The 9138-nt window shown below is 32.8% G+C and overlaps 1 non-coding gene across 1 annotated transcript; it reads left to right on the top strand.

Moving 5' to 3' along the window:
- The first annotated feature begins 2412 nt into the window (after window positions 1–2412).
- Window positions 2413–2608, top strand: LOC149566423 (U2 spliceosomal RNA). The gene has a single exon (XR_016363144.1). It is a non-coding gene; the product is annotated as a U2 spliceosomal RNA (small nuclear RNA).
- Window positions 2609–9138: the final 6530 nt, after the last annotated feature.

Raw genomic sequence — 9138 nt, 5'->3', positions numbered from 1 at the left:
AATTATACACTGAGAATGTGAGGATCTGATATCCTAGGCGGTAACTAACTCATACAGTACACATGGTGAAATGTATACCCAACAGTACACACAAAAATAGGTGACACGGTTGCCATTAAGCTTCTTGACAAATCAGAACTTTTCAATTATAATTTCTACTGTAATTTCTACTCTAACTTAAGGCAAGAACGTAGACATTTGTTTAAACTTAAAAAGTAATCTTTCTCTCTCTCAATGACTTTTCTATGAAGAATAAATTTAGCTTTAAAATTTAATGAAAGGAAAGGAAAATCAAAATAAATATATATTGTAATATTTTTTTTTTTTGAAGTTATTTTCTATTATGTTTTTGTTTCTAAAGCAGAAGTTTGAAGTGAAAGTTTTGATGAAATGACAAAACACAAATGTCTTAATGAAAGTGAGGTTATCCATTCAAGGTTTGATCTCTCACTTTATTGTTGTTTCTTCTTTTTCTTCTATGATTGAGATTGTTATATAACGTAGCTAAATAGATAAGTACTTGTTTGAAGAATAGAATTTAGATGAAGTGGGAAGTGGTGAGAAATAGGTAAACAAAGTATTTCATTAAAAAATCAAGGAACATTGAAACGTGTACCAACTTATATACATGTTGATACTATGGTATTTTGTTTGGAGAAGTGTAGGTATTTTTTAGGGTTTGGTTCTTGTGTGATGGTGATGGATCATATAGTGTGATTTGATCATTAAAAAAAATTACACGATCAAATTTAATAATTCAATTATAAAAAATTACTTACCAATTTTTTTCCCTAATATCACATTAAAATAAATATTCTATATTAAAAATTTAAATTAGTTCTTATGATTCAATTATTCTTCAACATAAAAAAAAATATACAAAATTAGTTATAAAAAAACTTATATTAATGATACTATTTATACTATTTCAAGATATTATTATTCTCACTCAAATTATCTAACTTATTACATAATCAAATCAATCATGGATGAAGATTCATGCAAGCCTATTTGAGAGGGACAAAAACTATATTATTGTAATTAAGTTGAGTTGGTACAAGTAGATTGGAAATAGAAGTTCATTCATTTTTTAAAAAAAGAATTAGTACACATTTTTTCATTTGTTGGAAATTGATTATTCAAATTCCCTAACTCTAGATTTGTGTGGGTTATAAAATTAGAGTTAGAAATGGATTATTACTGGTATATACATTATAAAAAAATCAAAAAATTTTAAAAAGAAAAATATTTTATTGGTATTGGCTAAATAAAAAGAATTTAATCACCATTTAAGAAAAAATGTTTGCAACAATATTAAGCCTATGGAAAATACTAACAATTTTACAAAACATGGAATTGTTTCTTAAGAAAAATCTTTTGAAGTATGTTTATTACTTTTAGTAATAGATAAATATTATTTATTTTAATTTAATTTTTTGTGTTGCAATAAGGATATCTCAATTATCCAACATAGTAGCAAATACACATTACTTTGGTCCAACTCACTTTAATTGCATAGTTTGGTTCATAAAATATTGAGCTGTGTAGAGATTGATTGCCTATGAATACAAAAATGATCAACATTTTTAAATTATTTTGTAGATGTGCCTACGACTTTAGTTACTCCATTCCAAATTTTCAAATGGTTAAATTGACTTCTATTTGGCACTTATAACTTTTGTCCAATCCCGCATGTTGATTTAATTAGTTTATTGTAGTAGTTTCTTGAAAATACATTTTTCTATCTATCATTATTTGATCAAAATGGAGTACAATCTCCTTAAGACATTAATACTATATCTAATTCCCTTGATCTTACAACTTGTATCTCCATATTGAAAACAATTTTTCATAAAATAGGAAAAATGTATCTTTATTTAAAATTAATTGAAAAAAACTTCATAAGCAATTACAAAGTAGATCATGTTAAGTTTTTTCTCTTTTTTCAGAAATCTTTACGCCAAATCATGTTTGGTTATCTTTTATTCCATCTAAAACTTCTTGAACCGGGACTCAAGCTCCACTGAGCTCTCGTTATACTTATATACATTAATAATAAATAATTTTAGAACGTAGTTTAAAAACTACAGTAGAAACAATTATAGATACTTTAATACATCCATAATTTGTATGATGTTGTATAAAATAAATTTATTAAAATTATAAATTTTGTCCCATTCATATTACACTTCATTTATACTTGGAAGTTATAGAAGGACTTTATATTTGCGTATCGTGCAAACATTACGCTGGAGTATCCCCTTCCAAACGTACGCTTCTGATGGGCCACTTCAATATCGCGCTCACTCAAAGTGTGAGGTTGTGTGAGATATTAATCACCACATGCAGCTGGGGACGCGTGAGGAGGAGGAAAAGCGAGTACAAATAAGTGAGGAAGATCTACTCCAAAGCATACCTTTCTCGGCCTTTTGGCTAAGATCAAGTGTAGTATCTGTTCTTATCAGTTTAATATCTGATACGTGGCTCAATGAGCCACACGATATTAAATTAATTTCTTGAGGGGGAAGACCCACAATGGTAGCTTGCTGCCAGGGCCTTCGAGCGTCGCTTCTGTATTGCACTACAGCAGTAGCCTGGCGCACACCACACAATAAAAACACTAAATTAGACAAAAGAAACTGATTCTATTGATGTATGACTCTCTTTTCGATCTATTTTCACTCATGTGATACGCTGTGACTGCAAAATAAACTGGTTAAGGGGAGGTTTTTCTGTGTAGTTTTGTTTTGGTTCTGATCTTCAACCTTTTTTCTATGGAGCGTATGATATTCAACCTGGCTTACTACTGTCTTTCTTTGATATACTCTGCCAAGCATTTCATTGTGTAGCACAAAGGAAACCCCGCTTTGCAATGTTATATTCACCCTGAAAAACGAGAATGGCATTTGAATAGAAATCATGTTTACCATAAGCATGCGATTGAACGTAGGAAAGTGAAGTGGTGCACTGATTCTTTTTCTTCCCTCAATAAAAGGAAAGATAAGGGCTTTTACTTTTGGAAAACTCTCTATTCCTTAATTCGAAGCTGTATCTTTCTATACAAAACGAAGGATCTTGTATTGGCTCCATGATCTGCTATCTCTTTAATGACTGATCCGTGATCTTTATCCCATTGTCAGTTACCCTCTACAAGTTTCAATAATCTCTACAAGTTTCAAATGTAAGGGCAAGCTTACCCTCTCTGTTCAATTGTGGAAGCTCCTTATAAATTGACACAATATCCGATCACCTCGTCATGTCTTTATAAACTGACACACTATCCAATCACCTCATCATGTCTTCATAGTTTTGTTGACATCTTCCTAGGACCTTGATTGGACATCCATTGAATCCCCAACATGACATCCATGTCATCCAAATCAACTCAACTATGAAGAAATCATCAATTACCCTGTAACCTAGTAATTCTCAAATGTGGAACCGAATGTGTACATAGTAACAAAGATCCTCTTGCAAACTTAACCCCAAAACCTTCATGCACCATCGTGTGCACGCTTGTCCTAGTGACTAGGGATAAAATTGATGAAATTGAGTGTTGCTTCACTATCAAGCATGATTATGAAATTAGGGACACCAGCATGCACTATCGTATGTACACCTCTCCTACTCACTAGGACAAAATTGATGAAATTGATTGTTACTTCACTATGAAGCATGACTATGAAACTAAGGACACCTGCATGCACCATCGTGTGCACACCTCTCCTACTAACTAGGGACAAAATTGATGAAATTGAGTGTTGCTTCACTATCAATCATGACTATGAAACTAGGGACAAAATTAATGAAATTGAGTATTGCTCCACTATCAAGCATGACTACAAATCTTGACCTTGAAGCTTTCTATGTACCCAAGATACACTCCACTGAGGAGTCTCCAAGGGTACTACAATAGAACGCCCTCTCCTCAAAAGTGTGGCAATCCTCCCTCCATGATTAGTCACCTCTTCTCACTACTAAGGTTTCTCACCTTCTTCTCCATTATCAGGCACTACCTTGATGTAATGGATCTTCCCTTTTCTGTGACACTGGTGACGTAGTTCCCAAGGATCTTTGCATGTGAAAAAAAATTTCCTTCTCTTAAGCTCCTAACACATGGAATTATTCTTCTTGAATAAATTTTTGTCCTTGTCCATATGTCCAAGAGACGACTTGGTGTGCACGTAAGTCCTAGAAGAAGATAATGAACCATGCATGTTACATTCCTTCTTGATCATATCAATAAGTGTGTTGGGATTCAAGCCTTTGATTCAAGCCTTCAAGAGTTCCATCAAACTACCTATAATAAATAGAATCAACTATCTCTTCTCCAAAATATCAATTAAAAAAATTAAAAGCCTCTGACACTTTGTGATGTAGTTGTCTACTAGACTATTTTTTTGATTTGAATAGCTTCTAGAAGTTGAATTCTCATTCCTTCACATCAAAGCAATTAAGGATCGTCTCAATGAAGTCAACATATGAAGTGACTTATCATGCCAAAGTGAAACCATTATATGATGTCACCATTCTTGTGTGATTCCTTCGAAGCATAGAGAGCTCCAAATTTGATTCTGTGTGTGTGTGTGCGCGCACGCACACGCATCTTTTTCACCCATGATTTTGCTAATGTCCTCCCAAAACCATCAAATGTAGATAGGTTTAACTTACCAATTCTTCACGTAATGTCATTATTGTGATTGACATGAGTCTTCATATTAGAATATCTCATATATTTAATTCCACATATTCCTTGAAATGAAGTTTTTCTTCAAATCTAGCATCCTCAACCTATCTTGCATCTCTAAGAAAGTGGGCTTGTGTTCTATATGTTGATCAATCCTTTGAGGAAATATAGGCATCAATGGGTGTGTATAGGAACATTGTGCATGTGACCTATTGAAAAAATGATTGAGATGCCCATTATGATCTTCATTTGTCCTTCTTCCACCAAAAGTTCAAATTTTATGCCAATCTATTTATATCCTTTTACCATAGTGTCATTGAGATATTGTTGTATGTTTTACTAGATTCTCACTAAGAGGTTGGTGTCCTCTTATTAACTCCCATAATAATGCCATCACCTAATGCTTGATTCCCCCATCCTATCCATTGAACGAGATCTCCTTGTATGTATCTAATCTCCCACACCCCTTTTATTTGATACTTTTATGCTCAAGCCTTTATTAATGGATGCCCTATATGAAAATTACTATTTCCAATAATGCTTTTGTAAATGTGCCCTAAGTGGAAAGACCTAATCTAATTATGGTTTTGATTATAGTGGTTTTGTTTCCCTAAATAGTTTTGTTTATAATGATACAATGGTATAGCTTTTGTGTCCTAGGTGGTAAATGTGGACTGAGTATGGCTTTGGTAGACTTTGCCCTAGGTGGATTCTGGTTTCAAAATGTACGATATCTCTAACTCAAACTCTCAATTTCTTTAAGTAAACATAACTTAAATATGATTGAAAAACCTCTTGTTTATCACATGGATGTAAATTGATGACTAATAGCAAAATGCTCATTTATATAACAATGTAGTTACATTATACAAAATTTTATTTATATGTAAACCAATATAAATGTTTAATCACTCCTGTGATTGAATGCAAGAAGAATGTGAAACAACGTGAAGAAGGAAAAGGTACCACTGGGAAAGTGGATGTTGAATAAAATCAAGTCACAAATGACTTGGGAATGGTAGAATTTAATAAGTGGAACCTAGTGACCAAGGTGACCAAGGTGACTAGTCCCCTCGAGTCTCTCTCCTACATTCCACCTAGTCATCAAAACAACTCTGGACTTTTTTCCTTTGAAAACAGTGGATCGAACCCATCATTGTTTATCATGACCTTTTCGATTTTGAGATCACTCTCGTCCTTTCTCATTAACTTGGATTAAAGGATATTCTAGTGTCACTTAAATGTTGTACTTATAGAATGTTTAAAAACCACCTTCAATTTTCCATGGGACTCATTACCATCTCTTTGTTAGCATTAAAACCATTCCACTTTTGAGACTCTACTCCATTAACCACTATTGTTAAAGTATGTGCAATGAGATTCTTCCTCCACCTTCCGTTCTTGTTCACTGCAATGAATATCATTTATTACTCTGCTCCTTTTAGCTGTTCGAGTTTCGCTCTGCATGAATAAGGGAAAAGACAAACAACGTTGGGTAACCTTTCTTAGCAATCTATGACGGGTCTGAACTTCATAGTGCGTGTTCATCTTAGATAGTTGCTTAAGACTGGGTTTTCCTTCTCTTTTATTAAATTCATGGAAACATCGATGAATGTTTTAACTCCTGTCTCCTACACCAAAATATGCCACCTCGATCTTGTTAAGATAGACAAACTTTTGTTTCTATCGGAGCTAGCTGTGTGCAAAGAAGAAATGGAATTTTCAGGACATTAGAATCATGGTGAGGTATAAAAGTGGGTTGCTTAAATTTCATACATAAGGCTTGATTTCTAGACTAAAAGTGTTAAATAGTCAAAGTTGACTTATTTTTGCAAGCTTGATTTCTTTCTTAGTGTGTGATGTTTAAGAGTGGCCACATAAAATTAATCTCATTTGATCATATCGAAGACTATCATCTTCTTGAATACATTGGATAGGCAATCCTTTTTAGAATCTTTCGAAAATGAAACTTGTTGACCTTGACATGGGCAAAATCAATAACACTTATCATGAAAGCGATTACCTATCGAATTTTTATAGAAAGGTTTCTACTAGAGCCCAAGTGTAAATCTCAAACTTTGCCAAAATTACATGACACCACACAGAAATCTCAAGAGTTCACGTCTACTGGTTAAGGCTAGTTGGACCACTACATAGTGCTCAATCCCAGCAGGACTTAGTAGAAGTCAAGAGGAAGGGTGTTGTCACTAATGCCTTGTCACAATCCCAAATCTGATCTATACAGCAGACCGCCTGATTGAAAGAGAATCTTAATTCCACTATAATCAAATAACAAGGATAAATTAACTCAAAACCTTTGATTAATAGGAAGGTGAGAAGTTGACTCTGGTATTTGAAAAATCCTTGGCCAAGGTAAGACTTATAGATTTCATAATAGAGTTGCTAGATATGTGTCCATGACAAAAGTTGTACTAAAGTAGTCATGGGCTACAAAATGTGACTTATCATGATGTAGGATCTTCTACACTAGATTCCTAGGAACTTGTCTTGATCATCCATCATCTCTCATTGATGTCAGGCCTGCTTGGATCTCAAGTGGTCTAAAACAGACTGACTTCAATCCATAATTGGGTGGTTAAACGTCCTAGTGATGCCTTTTTCAAGATGGACACTTGGCACCTTGTTCATGCCACATCTATTCTATCAACTACACCTCTATACACATAATGTGAGTACTCTATTCTAGATAGTTGCATGTTATTTTCATATTATTACAAGGAAAGAGGTATGTAATTAGATAAGTTGTAATGACAGGCCATGTGATCCTTTCCTTTTTATAAAAGTAAATTTGAGATACTAGTCATTTATCAAGTATTAAATTCATATTAAGGATAGATTTAACACAACATTTAATATGGCATGTCTTTTTTCCTTAAAAAAAATGATACATAATGTGGTTTACCCCAATGGTGTACGCAAACAAGTCAATTTATCATTAAACAAATAGTGAACTTAGTAAACTTTTGTTTTATTTGTTTTTAGCTTGTTACATAATCATTCTGATAGGTTAGGAAGATCAAAAACTCTAATTCCACTATAGTTTTCTAAACATAGAAAACACAAAAAAGTGCAAGCATGTAAATAATAGCAAAATTCAAAGATCAAAAACTTTGATTCCACTATAGTTTTCTAAACGTAGAAAACACAAAAAAGTGCAAGCACTTAAATAATAGCAAAATTCAAAGATCAAATATTAATTGTAGAGAAAGATATAGTTATAGATCATGAAACAAACAACAAAAAACTAGGGATGAGTTTATATTCACATTGGAAGGCACTATACAATTAGTATTCAAATCAAGTTGTTATTCAATTATATTGAAACTATTAACTTGAATAAATTGTGCAACCAATTCTTCAAAACTAGATCCAATAACCATAATCTTTGTCTTTGGTTGCAATGTCAGTGTCTATTTGAAAAATTAAATCTCTACTTGGTAAAATTTAGTATTCTTGTGGTTAGATAGATGTATCTAATGAAAAATAATGAAGGAAATATTTAATCTGAATCATAGATATGCTTAATAAGTATTAGAATATTCACTCATACCGATGCTAATTGAAACAACCAAACAAAATTGCATCCCACCAAATACATATTCATTTGGCTCATTATGTTAACGTTTAAGGTAGCTTTGAGAAAGCTCCTTCATATTGTAACATTCCTTTGGCTCATTATGCTAATGGTTGAGGTGCTTGACATCAATTGTTTTGGTGTAATTGATGATGTGATGGTAGGTGATGTTTGGTTTTGACATGATACAAATTTGATTACATGATGATCATTTACTGTGTTGTCATTTACGTCAAGTATTGACCTAGTATTCCTAGTATGTTGTCGAGTATAAGATGATGAATAATTGGGCATTGAACCTAAATCTATCTAGCTTGGTGAGGAAGAGGTATAATCTAGATAGTTAGGGTTTCATTAGACAAACCAAAACTTTGATTAGTAGGTGACACAAAGAATATTATATTTTGTAGTTGCTATCATGATTTAACTCTATTATTGTTATATATTGTTATCGCAATTAACTTGGAGTCTCTCCCCCCAACCTTCTATTTCAAATTGATACACATGTACGTATGTGTCTAGTCATCTCCTCACCATCCTCAAAAAATCATCTTGGGACTGTCGCCCCTAACACATGTCCCCCCATCTCGATCCTCCAAAATTTTTGGAACATAATTTTAAACTCCATTGATTGAATCTAGACCTTACCCATCCACAAAGCTCCACAAATTTAGTTGAGGTCAATAGTATTCATTGATTAGTCAATAAGAAATTGTATGTTTTAAGCTTCAAATAAAGGAATTGTATTTATATTACGTGTTGTATATCTCTTGACAATAATCCTATTAGACATTGGTATTCAAGTTATAATAGAAATTGTAAAGGGTAAAATTTTAAAATCTTTAAATATTGGCAT

Source organism: Cupressus sempervirens, chromosome 3 (assembly GCF_028749045.1).
Source record: "Cupressus sempervirens isolate cs-2001-9-10 chromosome 3, ASM2874904v1, whole genome shotgun sequence".
NCBI classification, from domain to species: Eukaryota; Viridiplantae; Streptophyta; class Pinopsida; order Cupressales; family Cupressaceae; genus Cupressus; species Cupressus sempervirens.
The sequence above is the reverse complement of the archived record's forward strand: the minus strand, read 5'-3'. Positions and strand labels throughout refer to the sequence as shown.